This window comes from Ixodes scapularis, unplaced genomic scaffold (assembly GCF_016920785.2).
Source record: "Ixodes scapularis isolate PalLabHiFi unplaced genomic scaffold, ASM1692078v2 PGA_scaffold2__306_contigs__length_199485367, whole genome shotgun sequence".
Classification (NCBI taxonomy): domain Eukaryota; kingdom Metazoa; phylum Arthropoda; class Arachnida; order Ixodida; family Ixodidae; genus Ixodes; species Ixodes scapularis.
Genome location: NW_024609857.1, coordinates 61174044 through 61194634, shown reverse-complemented (window position 1 = coordinate 61194634; position 20591 = coordinate 61174044). Strand labels below are relative to the sequence as shown.

Here is a 20591-nt window from a genome sequence, read left to right as displayed (position 1 = left end):
GGCCGCCGTTTTCTCATTGAAATTTTCCGAAAATCATTTCTAACTTTTGAATAAGAAAACGACTCAATTTTTAAACTTCGGCGTCTGGTTCGGACCCCTAGCGCTACATTTGGGAGGAGAAGGAACGTTCCGATGCGTGGCTTATATACGAAAAAAAAATTTTTAATATGTTTTGCATTTTGTAAACGTCCGTAATTGTGCGTGCGTTAGAATTAAGGCCCGTTCACACCCTTGCGACCGAGAAAGACCGAGAGAGACCAGACCGGTTTTTAAGCCTCTTGTGATCTCTTAGGACCAGCTCCGCTGTAGCGCATCCGGTTCTAAGAAGTCGCAAGAGGATTAAAAACCGGTCTGGTCTCTGTCGGTTGTACTCCGTTGCAAGAGTGTGAACGGGCCTTTACACCCCAGCGCATTGTGCGGCCTGTGCAACAAATGCATGACAAAGAGCGACTGTGTGCACTTCTTCATATCTGAGTGAGTGGCAACGGGCATGCGAAGCATGGCACGTACAAAACGTTTTTCCTGCTCCATTGATAAGCAACGCTGTGTAGCTAGCTATCTCAGACAAACAGCTGTGTCAACACCTCGATAGGTGCACAATCGGCTAAGAAACGCGGGGTGGGGGCTTCTTGCTTCTTGACTTGTTCGTTGGTGTCCTTATTCCCCAACGCCCATGTTTCATTTGACTGCAGGAATAAATAAGTTCGAACCAATGTTAAAGTGTTGGAGGCTCCTGCGTGCTTCCAACCAGAAAATATGGAGACCAGCGCACAGACAATTTGTTTTGTTTTACATGACAGCGATGAGATAATTCGCTCATAGGAAGAGTCTTCAGTGGTCAAGCTGCTTGCGAGGCTTACCGCCGAATTCAGAAACCTCACTCAAACTACACTCAAACTGAAGGGCCCCTCTGCTTCCTCGAGGAAGGCGCGAGGGCCGGCGCTGGCCAATCGCGAGGACGGATCCGCCTTCGCGATTGGTCAGCGCCGGCCCTCGCGCCTTCCTCGAGGAAGTGGAGGGGCCCTTCAGTTTGAGTGTAGTTTGAGTGAGGTTCCTGAATTTGGCGGTTAAATGTCAGATGAACAATCGGGTATATCGAAGTTCTTAACGTCACGTAACTGACATTTCAGTTACACGCCGGAACATTTTCAAGTGGATATCTCAATGTTCCAACGAAAAGCATCACCAGATCTATTTCGCCAGCTTGAAACCATGACCCCCCCCCCCCCCCCCTCCCTCTCCAGTTTTAGAAGGTCACATTTTGTGTAACAAATTACCAAATTTGCACACTGGGGAACACTGTCACCCATATGCCAATCAGGTGTTTTGTGTTCGGACCAACTTACACCTTTTTTTATACGAAGTTTGTCTTAATCGACGTCAATTTTTCCGCGGCGTTCCTAAGCGGTTTTGCGGGCTTAGCTTCGAACAAGGACAAGCTTATTGCGGTGGAATGAAGGGTGTCCGATTTACCATCGCGGACGATATGAGCTGCAACTGTCCTTCGACTTTTTACGGCTTACTTGCCAGTTTTCAAAAAAAGCTTCGCTCCGAACTGTTTTGATGAAACCCGAAGATTGAGTCCTATTCATAGAATTCCACGATAAATTGAGAGACAAATAAAAGTTGAGTGGATTTCAGACGCAGGTGAAGGCCTGATTGGGCGTTGCAGCTCATATTGTGCAGAGGGGGTACATCCCCCCCAACCGAACACATAACCACACAGACACAAACTTTAAATGAGAATGTGTTCTGTCAGCTGGCGTTCATTGAGATCTGTAACGTTTTACTGTAACGTCTGGCTGTAACAGAAAACCGACACCGAAAAATGTTACGCCCATAGGAAGCCACATAAAAGACTTGGAAGAAAAGTTTCTCCGGCAGGACCCACCCCCTTGAGATGTGAGCCAAATGCTTTACCGACGTAACTATCGAGGGACGATGATTGCTCTAGCACGGAAAATCACACACCTTCACGTAGACGCGGTCGTGGCCTTGAAAACGTGTGGGAGAATAGGGACGGTTTTTTCGGCTCCTGTCATGCTGCGCCATTTCACGGCGTTTGTCAGAAATGGAAGCGAATCTTCGAAACACGTTTGCTCCATGGCGAGGCGGCGCCGTTCAGACACCTCTCTCTCCTTCCACCGTGGCCATGTCTCCTTCGAAGCAGACGGCCGAAGAACGTATGCGAGCTTATCGGGAAACGGCAGAAGCAGCAGGGAGGTCCTTCTCTAGAGCACCGCAGAGGAACGCCGATAAGGGTGATGGCCACCCACTGTGTGCTTACCAGTTTTCGTCAGCATGATGAAGCTTGTATAATTGCTTTGTGATCCTCTCCGCTCAAACATTTTGCATGTTTCTTTATCCGCTTTTTATTCTACTAAAAGCGCCAAGAAACTTTGCTTTACGTTTACAAAATGTTTGTGAGGCCAATTTACTTCGACTCTGTCGGAGGCTCGCTCTTAATTCTGACGAACGCCGTGCGATGACGCAACATGACAGGATCTCAAGGAACCGTCCATATTCGTGCACACGTTTTCAAGGCCGCGAGGAGCGCAGAGCCCCAACCCGACAGTGCGCTTGCCAAGAGATGCGCGAAGCCCGAGTATAATTTCAACCCCCCCTCTAAAATCGTTCCGACAGCTCTGTTCTCTTCCAGCGTGACTCCGACCCCATGGGTTCGTGAGCGGTTACTGCTTATACTACCTGGATACGCTGTGATAGTGTCTGGACATGCAGGACGAGGTCATCTATATCATGAGGAACCTCAAGGCGCCCCCGCACGAGCTGTGCACCGTCGTGATGGGCTCCAGCTGCGGGCCCCTTACCAGCCCCGTGCACAACTGGACGGTGCCCCTAAATGGTCGGCCCAAGCCCGCAGTCGACGCCAGGACGAGTAGAGGACTTACGGTGAGTACCGAATTGTGTCCTGTGTTTGTTTTAAGCAGATTTGGCCCCAGTTATCGCCTGGTGTCTCCTCTTTTGATAAGAAATTTAGTTAGTGCAGTTCCACCGTTAGTCTGGAGTCTTCAACGTGTATCACGGAGTAATAACAAACGATTGCACGCTGCCACGCTCATCCAGATTGAAACGAGCAGGGGTGGGAATCGAACTCAGGATCCATGGGTTCTGCAGCGCGAGCATGCATGTGCTTCGAGCTGCGGTAGGCACTTACGCATTCGGCCATCTCTCCCCTCGCCCTCTCCTCCCTCTCCCCTGGGGAGTGATTGCCATGTCCAGTGTTTATCGAAGACAATAAACAAACGCGCTGACCAGTTCCGTACAGTGGAAATTACGCACGCGCCAAGCGAACTATACACTGATATGCCACCGGTGACGGGCTGACTTATTCAGTGTCGGGGATTTATCTGTGTGAAGACCCGGATTATATATCAGTGCAATTTGTTCTCCTTCCGGCGTCGTACCGCCCTGCGTGCTCGTGTGTAATCGCAATTGCAGCAGTGGTTAGTAGTCTTAACTCGAATTTTTTTTACGACATGAACGCAAGTGGAACCATATCCCGACTAAAATATTAAAATGGGCTGGTTGTTTAGGCAATATAAACGTATACAGCGAAAGGACAAGGGTAAATAAATAACGCTGGTCCCGTTTTTGTGCCTGTGTCCTGTCTGTTTTTTGTTTTATTCATATTCATTGTGTTCATATTTGTATACTGCCTGTTTGACTTCCTGGCTGAGTTTACAATGAACTTCGTATGACTGTCAAAAGCTATTCGACCATCAATAACATCCCCTTATGTCTCGCACAATGCCAACACCCTAAACACCCATGCCGCCCTGCCACCCGAAAACGTATGGCGGAATTTTTTCTCAGTTTTCTTGGTCAAGAAAATAACCTTGTTTTTTGTGATGCTAAATAAACAACTTAAAATTCAGATAAAAAAAAAACAACTTGAAATTGACATAAAAAAAAAAAAGAAGTAACCGAAAACGTCTCTTTCCATTTTTCCTGACGTTCCTTTTACCTACTTTCGGATATTCCCGATTTCCCACCCCGTGTTCAAAAATTTAACACCATAAAAAAAAAAAAAAAGAAATTCCACCCGTGCATTTGGCTGCCTTTTCAAGAAACTCTTGTTTGCTTTGGGATTCAAAAGCAAACTTTTGAAAACTTCAATTTTATATGCTGCTAATATTTACTCAGAATTACAAAAAAAAAGAAAAAAGAAATTCAAAAGAAATTTGTAATGACGCGTTGACAAGTGATAAGCGTTATTAGCACCAGTGACGCAGTCGTCCACGAAATGTCGCGCAAGGAAACGGTCGAATGTTAGATCCATGTGGCACACAAGGGTTCGAGATAAAATGGCCCGACAACGCTTTGTAATGTGTTCCTTATTGCTATAAAACAAAATATATGTGAATGGAACAAGTCCAGGTACGTACATGGGACAAAAACTAACAGTACTATTTTTTATCGACAGAAAGTATTTCTTTCTGTCAAAGACCATATACAGTATATCAATACCGTAAATGGCCCGAACTGTCTTAACCACCTGCAGAAAATAATGAGTAAACAAAGCACATGTCCCCACCCTTGACTTCAGTACTTGACACGAACCAACGTCTTCATGACGTCAAGAGGTCAGTCTTCCTTTGAGCGTTCGGCGCCTTGTCTTACCGCTTAACAGTGTATATGTAGACAGATCAATGTAACTGATCGTGTCCTTCATCAGCCCACTGTTAACCAAGCGTAATCACATCCCCCCAATGTCCGTTCGAATCGGAAATCAACTGATTCCACTTAGGGCCCATAGCAGACGCCACACTCGAAAGCTTTATCCTCCCTCTGAACGTACTCTTCCAGCGACTTTCCCCTCCGTGCTCAATGCCGTCGTCTCGGATCGCAGGACGGTCTTGGGAAGCGTCATCTTAGGGTGCTGCACGTCTCGGACACGCACTACGACCCGGAGTACGAGCCCGGGAGCAACGGCGACTGCCCGGAGCCCATGTGCTGCCGCGGGGCGAACGGCAAGGCGCCTTCGGACGAGACGAAGGCGGGCAAGTGGGGCTACCTGGGCAAGTGCGACATCCCGCTGCGAACCCTCGAGAGCATGCTGCAGCACGCCTCCCAGAACCACAAGGCAAGCGAAGCGCGTGTCGAGTTACTCTGCGTCTCTATATAGATCTCACTATGGTCACTGCTGTACGCTCCTTGCTTCGCTATTCTTTTTTTTTTTGCGTTCTTATTGGCTAATGCCGCAACGCTATTGGCAGCAGAGCGATGACAAGTTTCTCGGAACTCGCCTAAGCTCTCCGCGACTATGCGGAGCGCAAGTTCGTCTGTTTCTCGCGCAGGGGTGGCGGTAACGCCAGAATTCGGAGCTCTTGTTGGCTCTGATTGGAAGGATAGTGGGTAGACCTCAATGCGAGCTGCCTTGAAGTCTATCCCGCCATTCTTTCAATCGGAGCCAACCAGAGCTCGGCGTTCTGACGTCACTAGAACCGCGCGCTGCGCAAGAAGCAGACAAACTTGCACTCCGCGTAGAGTCACTAAATAAGCTACGCTTCGGAGCAGCGACACTTGAGTCGTCTTGGTGCTTAAATCCATGCTGAAAAGTAATTTGAACATTTATTTGACTTCACCCAGAAGACACTTTTTCCCTCCTTAAAAAAAAAAAAATTAAAACAGCCGTGACGAAGAAAACCAATATCGCCCGTGCTTCCTGACACCGTATATATACTTAAAGCTCAGGAAGTCGGTTTTTCCTAATTGTAACTATTGCCAAGATGGCGCTCGCTCTGCACTAAGCGCCAAAATGGTGGCGCCACACAAGACAATCGGGGAACAGAGAGCCGATACTCTATAGGGTTCCGCGTTTTCGGTTTTATTATTATTATTTTTTTTTCAAAATTCGGCGTACTTTTTTTGGTGTTTAATTTAAAATTGCATTTTCGTTTTTTTTTTCGGTGAATATGATAGAAACATTATCGGACACCGGACCAGAGGATCCTTGTAGCTCTGATATTTGTGATCACTCGAAGAATAACGGCACAGATACATACGTGGTCTTCGCTAAAACTTCCGTCCGGACACACCTCAAAATCGCCAAATTCGCGGGTATAATCTTCAGCGCGCATCTTCTTTCTTCCCGTTCTGACGACGTGACCGTCTGAGGTGATGACCGTTCAAGAACCAGCAGAATGGCAAAATAATGTATCGTATTTATCTCTGAACCAGAAGGAAGTTTGAGAGAGGGTGTTAAGAAAGGTATTAACGGCTTTCCTCGATGTCCCCTGAAGTGCATGAAGCAAAAAATCTTATACTAAGCTCTAGCGCCCACATTCGAATTTATTATTTTTTTTTTTTTTGGACCAGGAATTCGGCACACTATACTTCGTCTCACCCTACGATGGACTAAAGGCCAAAGCTACAGACCGCCAGATCCAATCACAATCCACTTAGAAATTGTGCGGTATTTCGCTTCGATGCACGTATCGGTGCCCGCGTCTCGAATCACTGATGAGGGGACGGGTGCACAGTGGTTCGAATCGAAGCGCACTGAGTGACTCAACAATTTTACATCGCAAAGAAAGCCACAACATATAGGCTCTTTGCAGCGTCAAAGCTATAGAAATGATGCGGCGCTTTTGGATTCGAGCCTTATTCGTCCACCCCTAATCAATATTAAGCGTGCAATAGTATAGCGTGGAACGTGATTGGATTTGGCGGCCCGTGGCTTTAGCCTTTAGTCCATCGTAGGATGAGACAGAGTATAAGCCCGATCACAGAAAGGACACAGATGTTCCGCGAAGCCCAATCCAAGGCCTCCTTTGTTGCATGTTGAATCTTGGAAGAGGCCAATCACAAAGAGGTCACACAACGTCGAACCTTGCAATGCACTCTCCCCCCCCCCTCCCCCAACCCTTTCCCCGCCCACCTCGACGCGGCCCTAAAAATTTGAACGTTTTTGTGAAAACCGAATTTTAGAAAATGCATTAGACGTACAGAGGGCGACACTGTTAGCGCGAACAAACAATCGCCGTTTTCTTTTTTTTTTTTTTTCAAATTTTCTTTAAGACCAAGGGATGTAATCGAAGTTATTATTGCTACGGAAAGAGATCATTTAGTTTCATAATGTAAGCGAAAACATTTCGTGTTCGCTGATACTATTTAGAAGTAAAATGCGAAAATGCGCCGATGTCGTGTTCGCGCTAACAGTGTCGCGATGTGTACTTTTAACGCCGGACCTACAAACGGACCTTTTTCGGTTAAAACCGAATTTTCGAAAATGGATTCGGCGTACTTTATCGGTTTAAACCGAAAACTCCGAACCCTATCCATAAGCCAGACGCCCCGAGAAAGTCTCGCGTGTCCCTTTCCCGCTGTGCACTCAGAGCATCGATCATCCATCTAGGAAACTGGCCACAGTCGCAGGGCCCAGGTCCTGTTGAGAAAAAAGGCACGGTCTGCCCTGAAGTGCTGAGCGGGTGGGACGTCATTTTCACTGTCCCAATGCACATATTGGTAGTCAATACTTACAGTTTTGAGCAACGCTGAATGAGGCTTATTAGATACACGCTTGTTGCTAGTTGCTCCCTGACTCGTTGATCAAGCTGTCAGTTGATCAGTGACTATAAAAAGAGCCCTGCATATTCGTGGGTTACCCTGCGGATCATCCGCGGATATTCGCAGTAAACTGGTGGATGCGGATAAAACTTAATCAGTTTTGGCGGATTGCAGATCGGATGCGGATGCCAGGGGCTGTGGATTGCGGATCGGATGCGGATATCCGCGGGTCTAGGTCTACGTTTTTGCCGAGGCGGCCCGTAAACGTGTGCGACCGCAGAGTGTAAAGCGAACAATTAAGTTATACTTGTTTTGTTTGTTCTTTGTGTGTGTATTTTTTGTTTACCTGGCCCATTGAGCAATGATTTTTGGTCTAAACAAATATTTCGGCATCGTCATTCGCTGAGCTGCCTCCGTAAGTAGAGATGGTTACTGGTTGGTTCTCCGAGTATTGTTTTTCTTAGAGTGTACAGTCATCACAGCTTCCCCTGTTCTTTATGTGCATTATTACATTAATTTCTTCCGAACTGATAGCAGGCTCGAAAAAAAAAATGAAAGCCGTTTACAATTCCCTGTAACGCCGGTTGGAGCGCAGCTCTTGAGGAGGAGGATAGAAGCGTACTGAGGGATAGGTGACTCCTTGAGGTCACGTGACCTCATGGGAGGTCGGGTGACGTCAAGGGGGTCACGTGACCTCGGGGGAGGGGGTCACGTGACCTCAGAGGGTCACGTGACCTCAGGGGTCACGTGACCTCAGGGGGTTCACGTGACTCCAGGGGGTCACGTGACCTTAGTGGGGTCACGTGGCCTTAAGAGGCCATGTGACCTCAGGGGTCACGTGACCTGGGGGGTCACGTGACCTTGACAATGACGATTTGATGACGTCATCAGTGACGTCACTGATGACGTCATCAGTGACGTCACTGATGACGTCATCAGTGATGATGACGATGACTATGCGGATGGCAATGACGTCATCAGTCATGATGACGATGACGATGCGGATGACGTCATCAGGTTGCATGCAACCTGGATTGCATGCAACAGGTTGCATACAAATCGTTGTATGCCAGTTGCATGCAACAGGTTGTATGCAACCTGTTGCATGCAACTCCCGAAGGAACCCGACGTCCTCCCGAAGGAACCCGAGGTCCTCCCGAAGGACCTCGGGTTCTTTCGGGACGACCTCGGGTTCCTTCGGGAGTCCTCGGGTCCCTTCCGAAAAATTTACCCATAATGCACCGCGCGGTTACGCCGACGGCGACGCCGACGCCGCTCAAGCCGGAAACGGGCGCCTAAGAGCTGCGCTCTAAAACACAAAAAAAGAAATAGAACTGCAATTTTTCTGCTCAATATCTTAGTACGAATCAGTGCAATCTACTCTACTCGTTAGATACACAAAATGGTCATTAAAAGCATCGGCTAACTCTTGACCGGCTAAATTAATACTCGTGTCACACGTGCAACTCGAATGCCGTTTACAACAAATGACATTCGTGTGATCAACGAATCGGCTCGCGATCTGTCGCGTGTGGAATGCCCCACGCTCGGAGTGTCGCGCGCTGATTGGCCGATCGTTCAAATGTCATTCGTTGTAAATTGCATTAGAGTTGCCCGTGTGGCACGGGTATAACACCTATACTGCAACGTTTCGACGGCAGTTGAAGCAGGAACACTTTTGAATAATGAATCTAGGTGTTTTCACATAACGTCAGTGCAACCATCCACCGCCAAAAAAAGTGAAGGCGCCCGTCTGCGGAGAAAACAGTGGAAAGGGAAGCGCGCCACGTAGAGACGAGGAGAGTAGTGAAGGACAAAGGCGAGAGGGAGCCGACGTCATGGGGCGGAAGCCAATGCGCGCGCGCGATACCGGTGAACAGCGAAAGCAGCGTCAGGCATCGGATGCCGCTGTTAAAGGGAAACTCCGCTTCATTCTTGGTCGTTACCAAACACTGCGACTCTCTTTAGTGCCATCTAGAGAGACCGAATGTCAAATATTATAACGTAATACCGCCTAAAAGATCACTAAACCGGCCGACAAAAACTGAGATGCGCGAAATCACCAAAATCCGCTAATTTAGCGGGCGACGTGCAGCGCAGCCAACGTTGTATTTCCGTTGTGGCTGACGTCTGTTGCATACGCAGTTTTTTTGTTGGTATTTTCTTTTCCAGGGAGAGCTTACCGGGTGGCGCTACGGACGCGCTCCACGTTTGAGCAAGCAAAGAGGCGAGCCTACTACAATAGAGATCAGTGGGCGAGACAGACAAAAAAAAAATGAGCGAGAACAAGAGAAACAAAAAGAGGACGAGAGAGTAGTACGGGATGAGTTTCGCTGACACACCTGCCAACCGGTGCCAACCGACCAGCCGCCTGGGTTGCCGCCTACATAGCCTGCTTCGTTGCTGCTTGCATTGCCTGTTCGCCGCCGCGGCTAGGCCCGCCCTCCCTCCTCCCTCCTCGCCCTTCCCCTCGCATCCGCGTCTTTCTTGGGTTACCGCTAGTAGATCACGTGACCCCTTGTATTCCACGTGGGTGCGTATGCAACTGACGTTGAGAGTACAATGTTGCCCGGCTGTGCCGAAGTTTCAGTTTCGGTTTGCGATTGTGGTAAATAACAAGATCGCACGAAAAATATTTTGCTTTTAACGAGACAAACGGTCTAGGGTTGTTTTGAAGTACTTTTCACGTTTATATCACCCACTATCTCAAAATTTCCGAAATCAAGCGGAGTTGCCCTTTAAGGCAGACTCCCTCCCAACGTCCAGATCGACATGATCCTGTGGACCGGAGACTTGCCGCCCCACGACCCGTGGAAGGCCACGAAGGAGGAAACTATCTCGAACCTGCGTGTGACGTCACAACTGATCCGGAAATACTTCCCCACTGCCACCGTACTGCCGGCCATCGGCAACCACGAGGCGGTCCCCATCAACAGGTGTGTACGCCTCGCTTAGCCTACAGCGTGCGCCCAACGGATCGAACCAACTTTACAAAAATATTTATAACACTTAGTTTTGTTTTGTTTTGTTTTTTTCTGAATGTAATAGAAAGCAAGCTTGTCTTAATCTAAGGTTACAACAAAACGTAAAATATTTCCCGATGGCTCCCATATTGTTAAACCTTTTTATGCTAAAAGTGAAGAAGTGTTTCCCAGCCTTGTGACGGTTTTTTCATTGTCTCCGATTTGCTTGAATTTTTCCTAAACTAACCAACAAACATTCCTAAAACAGTATCCCAAATATTAGGTCAAAATATTGTTTTTTCGCGAAGTTATTGAATTTACAGTTTTGGTCTTCACCATGTTTTTAAAACTGAAAGTCTCTACTGGCAACAACAACAAAGTGACGTCAGTGGAAGGCAGGGGTTAACTTTTTGGACTACAGAAGTTGTTCCCAACGGATTTGAAGCAGTTTCTTGGTGTCAAATGAGTGCTTTGGAAGCTCGCTCCCGTCTCCGCGCTCCAGCACGCAACAAATGATTGGCATATTCCATTTTTAGACTACTTACTCGACTGGCAAGCCTGCCTGCCACTGACGTCACGGCACTGAAAAGTGCGCGAATATTTGAATATTGGTTTTTGCACCATTTTCATTTGCCGATTTCACAATACCTATTATGAATTTCGCGATGCTAAATAGCATACCGGAAAGGCTAAAGGCCGGGGAGTCAGAAAAAATAGTCAGTTGAGGTAGCTCAAAAAATCGGTGGAGTACCTCTTTAAGTCGACTTGATGCAGCGAGTCACTTGACTACGTCACGGGCCCACGTGACGCGACATCACTTGACAGCATATCTTGACACCGTGATGTCACGTGACCACATGACACATGATTAATCATAGTGCTGGTACAAAAACGCCACGAAAACCCACAATTTCTCATACATGGCAATTCGATATATGACAATTTGATCACTGCTTAGAAATACAGCGGCCAATTTTTTTTCTCTCAATCATTCAATTTGTTATACAAAAGAAACAAAACACGATGAACCGTTTCGAACCGGTTACCGTTCTATTTTTTCCGGCTCAGTTTCTAGATGGCGCCGAAGATTTCGGTTCGGTTCAGTTCAGGTTCGGCTAAAGATAACGGTTTGGTTCCGATTCGACACTGCAATAAGAAGGATACCCCATAAGTAAATGCACCCCCAAATTATCTTAAATATACTCTGCAAATCTTTTCCGGCGTTTTTATCTTCGGTACGCACGTTTATAAGTGATCTGGGAAAGCGTTAAATAAATTTCTGATTTTGAAGCTAATTTAAGTGACTATGTGTTACTCATACATACTTAACTTCTCAAACATATAAAAGTATGTTATTGACTTTTTTATGTGATGGACAACAATGTTATGTGTCTGAGCTGGACAAAAACCAAAGGCGCGTGGCGGAAATATAATGATAAAGCGCTCAGTTCGTCAGAAAATGACCAATTACGTAGCTGCAATGTCGAGTAAATATACTACTTTGTTCTATTAGGAAAATAGAAGCAATTAGCAAGGGTGATGCTTAAATGCAAATTGAATTGACCGGGATCTTTTCAAGAACCAACCTCAAATGCCAAGCTATATGCTGAAAATGTTCGCAATTGGGTACGCGCTAGTTTAGGCCAGATTTTATCTGAGTTCGAAGGTGCGTATAGATTAGAGTGACCGATTCGTATCACTTTTCTTTTTGCATGATTGTTCGCCTGCATCACGGGGCTGAGTTCAAACAATGTTGGTCAGGAAAACAAGCTTCGTGATTGCCGCTCAGTGTTTCTATAAAAGGTAGAGTGAAAGGGCTTGTCCTAAGTCTTTCGGGACATCTTGCTTTTACCTCAGTTGCGTCATCATCATGTATATTGTGAAACTATTTCGTAAACAAAATATCACGATTTATATGGCGATGAGGTTCCTATTTCATTACTTTATGCACTGTATTTAATTCCCAAATTCAAGAGCACAGGATTCAACTTATAATACTGCGACGCAAAGTCGTACCAAACACGGGTAAACATAAAATAGCGCAAAAAAGACAAGGACAAGAAGTATACAGGACAAGCGCTTTGTTTTTTTTTACGCTATTTTACATGCTTAACTATAGATGAACCAACGAGCCCAACAGCGTACCCTACTAACTATACTTCCTCTACAGTGGGTCCTTTCTTATGTTCTACGTTTAGTGAACCAGCTTCGAGTCTGGTCAGCCATATCGCCTTTGCTACTTGTCGTGCGAGACTCATCTCGTTTTGCTTGAGGAAAGGGCTGGTACCCGCGGAAGTATTTACTTTTTTTTTGGATTCGTCAAACCGTCCTTTGGCCACGTCAAGTGGATTTCTAATAGCGCTCGTCCTGTATACTTCTTGTCCTTGTCTTTCTTGCGCTATTTTATATGGTTAACTAAGATGGACCAACTAGCCCAACAATGTATCCTACCAAACACGGGCATTTTAGGCGACCTACCAGAGTGGTAAACTTTCAAATTAAGATATATGCGACTAAGGTAAACAAATTGATGTTGAGTCGCATAAACACTATGTTTTTGTATGTTAATCCAGTTTTTTTTTTTTTTTTTTCGTTTCGTCGAAATTAAATAACGCAATTTCCTACCGTGTTTACTCAAGTAATGGCCGCACTGTTTACGAGCAAAGCCTGTGGGTCTGCTTTCCCGCGGAGCACGGGAATAGCGAATCACCGCGATCGGCAGAAAAATGGCAGCGATTTACGGGACAGAGATAACGTCTTTACGCGAAAATGATATCTGCTCAGATCAGAATTTTAAGCAGAATCGTGTTCTCGATCTCGGTATTTGCTGCGTTTTTTACGCAGAATGCGACGATTGGCTGTATGTGTGCTCTGCAGGCAAGCACACGCAAGGGCCTTGTTTATATAAAGTGCATTACTCGAGCAAATATATGGTATTTTTGGTACCTGAAAATTCAAGTGATTGTACGAATGGTGAAAGCTATATAGTTACTCGTTTCACGGTTGAAATAGTATTGCCAAAACAACGTGGGAAATAAGTTCTCAAACTAGCAGTACAAATCGGTTCGAACCGTTACTTTTTCTCTCCAGAACTGAACCGGAACTGAACCGAAAGACGTGAACCCGAACCCGAACCCGAACCGAACCGATAAAAATTTCAGTGCGACACTCTGTTTCTGTGGGCCATTACGACGTTTTATTAGACACAAAAATTTAGGAGAAAGTTCAAATTATTTTTCACCCCTTTTGTTGTGTGTGCTAAATAAAACATCTCAAAGAACTGCAAAATAATTTTTTTTTTTTTTTGGTGTTGAAAAGATTTAATTCCCGCTTCGTACATGGGAAGATTAGGGTTTAGTTCAAGTTTTAATTGACGCAAGCTTTCTCTTCGTTACTTGCCCCCCCCCCTCCCCCCCCCCCCCCCCCCCAAAAAAAAACAAAAACAAATTGCACCACCCAGCCGCACCACTTTCTTGTTCAATTACGATGTCAGAGTTTGCGAAACTGATCTTTTTCCTTTTGGATATTTTTTTTTTTTTCTTTTTTAGTGGGTTTCGATTAGTTGGCCCCTCGCTGCAGAGTGATCGAACATAGCGTTATTGCAGCTTCCCTGTTCCCAACAAAGGAAACTACACCGTCCAGTGGCTGTACGACGAGTTCGCCAACCACTGGATGGACTTTCTGCCAGAGTCTACGAAGCCGACTATTAAAAGGTAAGATTTGATATTGGGTTCACTCACTACTCGTCGCAATTTGGTTTTGGTTCGATGTCTGACTTTAAGAACTAACGTACGATCATGTTTGCTTCGGTAACTCGGACTGCCTTTTTCGGTCTAAACATATGTTTCGGCATCGTTATTCGCTGAGCTACCTCCGTAAGTTGCGGTGATTGGCTCCCAGAGTGTCGTGCGTGAAAGTAGATGCACGGGGATTTTTTAGTGTGTAAGTTATCGGCGAATACATGCATGCGATACCCTAGCGAATAAATAAAGAATAAAACGATACTCCAACCTAAGAACGCGGGTTGAGTAAACATTCGTGCTTGGAACAGTAGTGCGCATACCGCATTTACGGGGTTCCTAACGTTATGTGCGTCTGCTAACTCTCTGCTCTCTCAGTTGATATCAAAATTGATATTAGTTATGAACTTTCCGCGCGCACAGCTCAAAATTTGATGCGTATGTGTTTGCTAGAGTGCACAGAGCACTTTCTTTTATAACACTGCTTGACTCTATGAACTCTTTTTAAATATTGTAAGTCCACGACCCATCTCCAAGATGACCTTTGCGAGACCCCACCCCTTATATGTACATAAATAAATATATTCTTTACATTTTCCTTTTTTTTTCTCTTATGACAGGGGTGCCTTCTACTCTATCCAGGCCGGCAAAGGACTCCGAGTGATTTCCTTGAATACCAATCTTTGTTACATCTACAACTGGTAAGCAATGGTGATTACCGCATATGACAACTCTAGGTCGTGTTTACTCTGGCCTCAGAGGAAGTAAGAAGTAACTGCTTCACGTCCCTGCGCACAAGCAAGGAAACATACCAGAAAGGCGGAGACTCTTGACGTGGCTCTGTCTATTCTTGGTCTTCTATAGCAACCCGTTTCTCGGCTCCCGTGTGTATTTCTTTCGCAGAGTACACGAGGCGTCAGTCACCGTAATCAGTCTGGTAATGTCCAGAAGAACGTTTAAAATGGGACTGATCATTTCTTTCGAACCGAAGCCCTATGTTCGATATCTTAGGGAAAATTACTTTCCTTCGAATTGAAGCGTTGTGATCCTAATGAGATTCGCAGTGACTGAACGCTTACGCGTCTTCAATAAAATCCTCGCGTATGCGTGGGTTTGTGTTTCTCTCTAGCACAGGTACACTGCGCGACACTGTTAGCACAAACACAACATTGGTAGGTGCTCTTAAGAGCACCTACCAATAATTCAGCATTTTACCCAGACATGTTTACTCAGATTATTACCTTAAATGGGCAGTTCCCTCCAAACGAGCAGTTTTGTTGTTGTTGTTATTGTTGTTGTTGTTTGTGCTGTTTAGGGCAGCCCTTTTATTCTAGGAGAAATTCATTAAAAATCTATGGTCACTTATTCGCACTAACAGTATCGTGCACTGTACCTTGAACTTTTCTCGGCAACTACGAATGCACTCATGTCCACGAATTCAGTATTTTATGGTCACAGTATTTCATACTCACAGAAAGAAGCAAGAGCAAGTTGCCTTCCTCTCGGTAGAAACGTTTTGCTTGAAAGCAATTGAAGTTTTGGCATCACACAGAGCACAAGGCTAGCAGGATACATATAAAACCAATGAAAAGCTCCGGATAATTACGTTATAATTACGTTGGGCCGCGTCCGTGGCTTGCAAGTACGGATTATATCATAAGCGTGAAGAGTTACAAGGGCGCATACATATTGTCAAATTAATTTGAACGCATAGTTTCTCATTGCGTTTTTCACCGATAATCACCGTTTTAGCGTCCATACGAAATAGATAGCCAACCCTACACCTAGTTTTGAAGAATAAATAAACACCGAAAAACAACCGCCCGTTTGTTCCTCAGAAAGAAACACCGGGGAATGTATGGATTAGTTATATATCTTTTAAGTGATCCCTTGAGCAGACAGGCGTTCGTCTGAATCCTCGAATGTGGTCCCGACGCAGGTGGCTCCTTTACAACTCGACAGACCCCAAGGGCCAGCTTCATTGGCTCGTCGACGAACTGCAGCGCGCCGAAGACGCCGGCGACAAGGTCTTCATCATGGGCCACGTGGCCCCCGTGCACCTCGAGTGCATCACCGCCTGGGCCAACAGCTTCAGGCGCATCGCTAACAGGTAGGCCATGCAGGAGAACGTATACAGGGGTACGTGTTGGCGGTTGGAAGCGCTTTGCTCAATGCACACACTAAAGTCATCGACAACTTAAAGGCCGAACAACAACCAGAAAGGAGGAAACTCTTTCTCAATTCTTCCTTTCCATGTGAGAAAGGGGGAGGCCATCCTCCTTTCTACAAGGAGTAGCTTGGAGATCCGTTCTTAAGAGAGGAGGGCGAGGGTAAATGGAGAAGGAAACTGGGAACCGGTTTTCTGCCCGGCAAATGATTTGTAGGTCGGCATTTAAGGAGCGCGAGGCGTGTCCCATTATGTTCGCGCTTCTTGGTTGGTGATTTGTCCTTTGGCGTTCTTATCAGCTAATCTCTCAACCTCGTCGTCTGCAGAGTGATTATAAAATGTCCAGGACACGCCACGTTCTACCTTGATTTAGCTGTCAGCTACTAAAGCAGCACACACGCCGTTCAACCAAATTTCAGAGCGTAAATAAAAAAATATAAAGAAAGCCTTAAATTTTTATTTTTTATTTTTTATTTATTTTAAACTAACGGCATGTCTTATTTTGATTTGTAGATTCCAGAACAGCGCAGTTCGTAGTAGAATATACTAAAAATACAACAAAGAAACAAAAAAGCGGTAGCGCCTGTGGTGCCAGATCGGGCGAGTGTGCGCGTCGTTAAAGATCGTACACTCCAATATCTCGCTATTCATGTGAGATTCCTTGACGTATATTTGCTGGAAAGGGTCAAGTTCTGAAGAACAGGCCCGTCCCACTTAGCTCCACAGCAGAGTGCGAGTGACCTTGTACAGATGCTCATTCCTAATCTACGTAAGGGTGTCCCCCCCCCCCCCCCCCCCCACAAAAAAAAAAAAAATATTAATTTTTTTTTTTTTTTTTTTTTTTTTTTTTTGTCGCAAAAATAAACTACGCATCCCCGAACGCCCATCCGCCGCACGAAGGTAGCGGTGGAGGTCTGATCTAGATGCCAAAGTTACTACAGCACGAACTGATATATTATTCAATAGTAAGAAATGATTTTCTGAAAATTGCAATAAGAAAAAGAGGCTCATTTTCGCCCGTTTTCGGTTTCTGGCGCCATAGAGCTCCACGTATTCGAGAGATCCGTCGGCCACCATTTTCCCAGGAAAATTATCAGAAAATCACCTATAACTTTTTTGATAAAACATTGGTTCGTGCTGAAACTTTGGCCCCTCGAAACATGAGCGTTCGGCTTTTGCGGTAAAAGAAAAAAAAAACTGATTTTTTTTTTTTCTTTTTGGGGGCACTTTATATTTAAGCGCTGGTTATGGTTAAACCAGAAACAAGAAAATCGCCTTATCCCGGCGAGCTAAACGAAACCATTCCGCAAAGAATGTTACCACCTGCGCAGATAAAGCGATAAAGCAACAATTAGTACGAGACGAAGAGTGGGCAGATTCACATATGACGCATGCATTGCCGTTTGCTTAGCGGGAGCTGCGAATACACATTCTCAAGCGGTGCCATCACAAGAGAACTGCCTGTGCAGCGAAATACTCAAAGGTTCCAGATCTTGAACCCGAAGGAACGAGCAATGTGAGGTCGAAGAGCTGGGTATCAATCGAGGTCCCCTAGGCCGCACCCAAATGAGCCGCAAGCTGGTGCGTTTTCTCGTTGCCTCCGACGGCTCTCCAAAACTCCGCATCAGCGTCTGCACCTCTAGCGCATACGTGCTTTGCGGGAAAGTAGAGACAAGGGCCTTGTTCCTAAATAGTGCGGCTATTATTCGAGTAAATACGGTATTTATATTGTTCTTTAGTTGTTTCGCACGTTTGTGTATATGCCTCAAACGTACTCGTGCGTGGAGTCCCTATTGTTGAAAGATGACAGCATTGAGCTACAAAATTACGCGAGCAATCGATCATAGGTGTCGATCGTCGTCACCGGTGCAATTTTCTTTTGTTCTCTCTGCGCGTCACATATAGGCAGGAGTGCTTTCTGTGGTGTTCGGCGACGTGACGAGGGACATTTTAGAACTTTCAAACTAGTATGGGATTTGTGCTACCCAGATACAAAAAATTAATGCTTTACAGAGGCACTGACACCCCAAAGGTCGTATTTTTTTATTGCCTAAACCAATGCAAGTTGTAGTCATAGACACGCAAAAAAAGACGCATCACGAAAAAAAATTTCCCCCGCGCGCGCGCCTTTTTATTTTTGCCGTTTTTCTCTCCCACTTGTCACCTCCTCGCTTCTTTTGATTGGTGACGTCAAAAATCGTGAAATTTAGAAGCTTTGTAGGCGACATTTCTACAACATTTAATAGGGAATTGTAGTAGACCGATCCCGCAGCCCGCTAAGCACCCGGATAGCGCTCCGTAATCCGCCACAAGACCTTGAACTATGCAGAGAAGGCTGGCGGCGCGCATGCGCAGCTGCGGCGTTTTCTTCGGGGATAACGTAGCGGAGGAGAAAAACGATCTGCTACAATTCCCTATTAACAGCAATCATTTTTAACGCAATTGCGAACGCACTACGGCCCCTCTTTTTTGAAATGCCAAAACTCCGGTTTGATGTCGCTTCCTAGATTTGTATCCTCCCTCGGAAAACTTGGTGGCGTTTGAGCAGAGGGTGATCGGTGAGTCCGGGAAGAAACCGGTTTTTTCCCGGTCCGCCGGCGCTTCGGGTCGCGGTGGCAACGGCGCTTTGCTTTCTAGCGTGGAGCGGAGGTCCGAGAGGAGGTCCACTCGCAAGAGACCGCTAAATTTGACGTTAGTGCACTGGCGCGGAGCGCGCGGGAACTTCAAATTCGGTATTTAGAAATTGTTTTTTTACTTCACAACAGGGATGGGCAAAATGCATGCAAATATGCAGGGATGGGCAAAATACATGCAAATATGTATCGAAATACACATACAAAATATTTCGTCAAAAATGTATTTAATTACAAATCTAATTACATTTCCAAAAAAGCATTTAAGTACAAGATACGAATACAACCAAATGTATTTGGTCTCATCCAAATACTTTTCCAAATACATTCCTCAAAATTTACGTCAGCGACTTCAGGGCGCCTGCAACGGGTTTCTGGGTATCTCATTTTAATTTTGCATCGCACACTCGGGAGTTAGTGTGCGAGACTTTAGTAACGTAATAGAAATATAATCACAAAAACATGTAATCCGCTTGGACGTAATAGGTGAAAAAAGTACTGAGATTCAAGCAACTTTTTTTGTCGATTCCATTTTGGTATAGACCAACAAAGAACAACAAAGAACCGAGACGACCAAGACGCGCAGCACTATAGTCAGTTAATGGTTAAGAAAGTAGCGGCAGATGCCCCTCAAGGGGAATCAGATATCCCTCCGCCACCTCCGCATCCCAGACCGTTCCATTAGGGTCATAGCAGAGAGGGTAAAAGAGAAAAAAATGCACTCCCCCTCTCACCCCGCGTTCCGTCCGCTCCGCCGAGTGGGCTGTAGCTAGCGTCCGGCTGGCGTGCAAACTCTGTTTAAAATCGCGTCATTTTGGAACTTTCAAGCACAGATGCGCAGATTTTGGTATCCCAGTTGTCGTGTAATATTATGCAAGATAAAAAGACTCACAGGGTCCGATTGCGCTGTTACCAGCGTGTAAATAAAAGAAAAAATAGGGAAAACTGTGTCAGATTGGCCGATCTCTTTGGCGAAAAGTAAATCCGGTTGCTGTATTTTTTTTACTATACAAAGTTCGTACTGGTGTAGGCATTTAGCGACCATGAGTGGAAGTCTGAAATAATAAATACAACGTGCTCTCCTGCCGCAATACACACAATAGTTGAGGGTAGTAATGCCGGCTGACTGAACTGCTATTTAAGTAACGGAAAAAAGATATGCTAGTTGATCATTTCGCAAATAGAACAACAGAGAGCTATAGGCTGATTTTGGAGTAGCCACAACTATTCTAAGAACGCGTACCACTTCACAACGGCAGCCACGAGCGAGAGTTCGATGTTCGGTAGAGCCCGCCGATACAGCCCAAAGATGGAGAACGGCAACCTCCCGGTTTGTCGTCTGCTAGCGGAGTCGGGCGCGTGCCCTCTCTCTCGTTTTACCCCGCCGAACCCGCTGAACTTCCCGGATGTGCGGAGAGGGCGCTGCGGGCGAACAAAATGGTGCCGCCCAGAGAGCGCTAAATGGAATGGTCTTTTCCGTGACGTCGCGGCCAACGCGCGATTAAAGATTAAAACAGCGCAAGGATAAACGGACAAGGACAAGAAGGTAGACAAACAA

General features: G+C 45.8%; 1 pseudogene; it reads left to right on the top strand.

Annotated features, from left to right (window-relative positions):
- Nucleotides 1–14935, top strand: part of LOC120836343 — a 38841-nt pseudogene extending 23906 nt beyond the window's left edge.
- Nucleotides 14936–20591: the final 5656 nt, after the last annotated feature.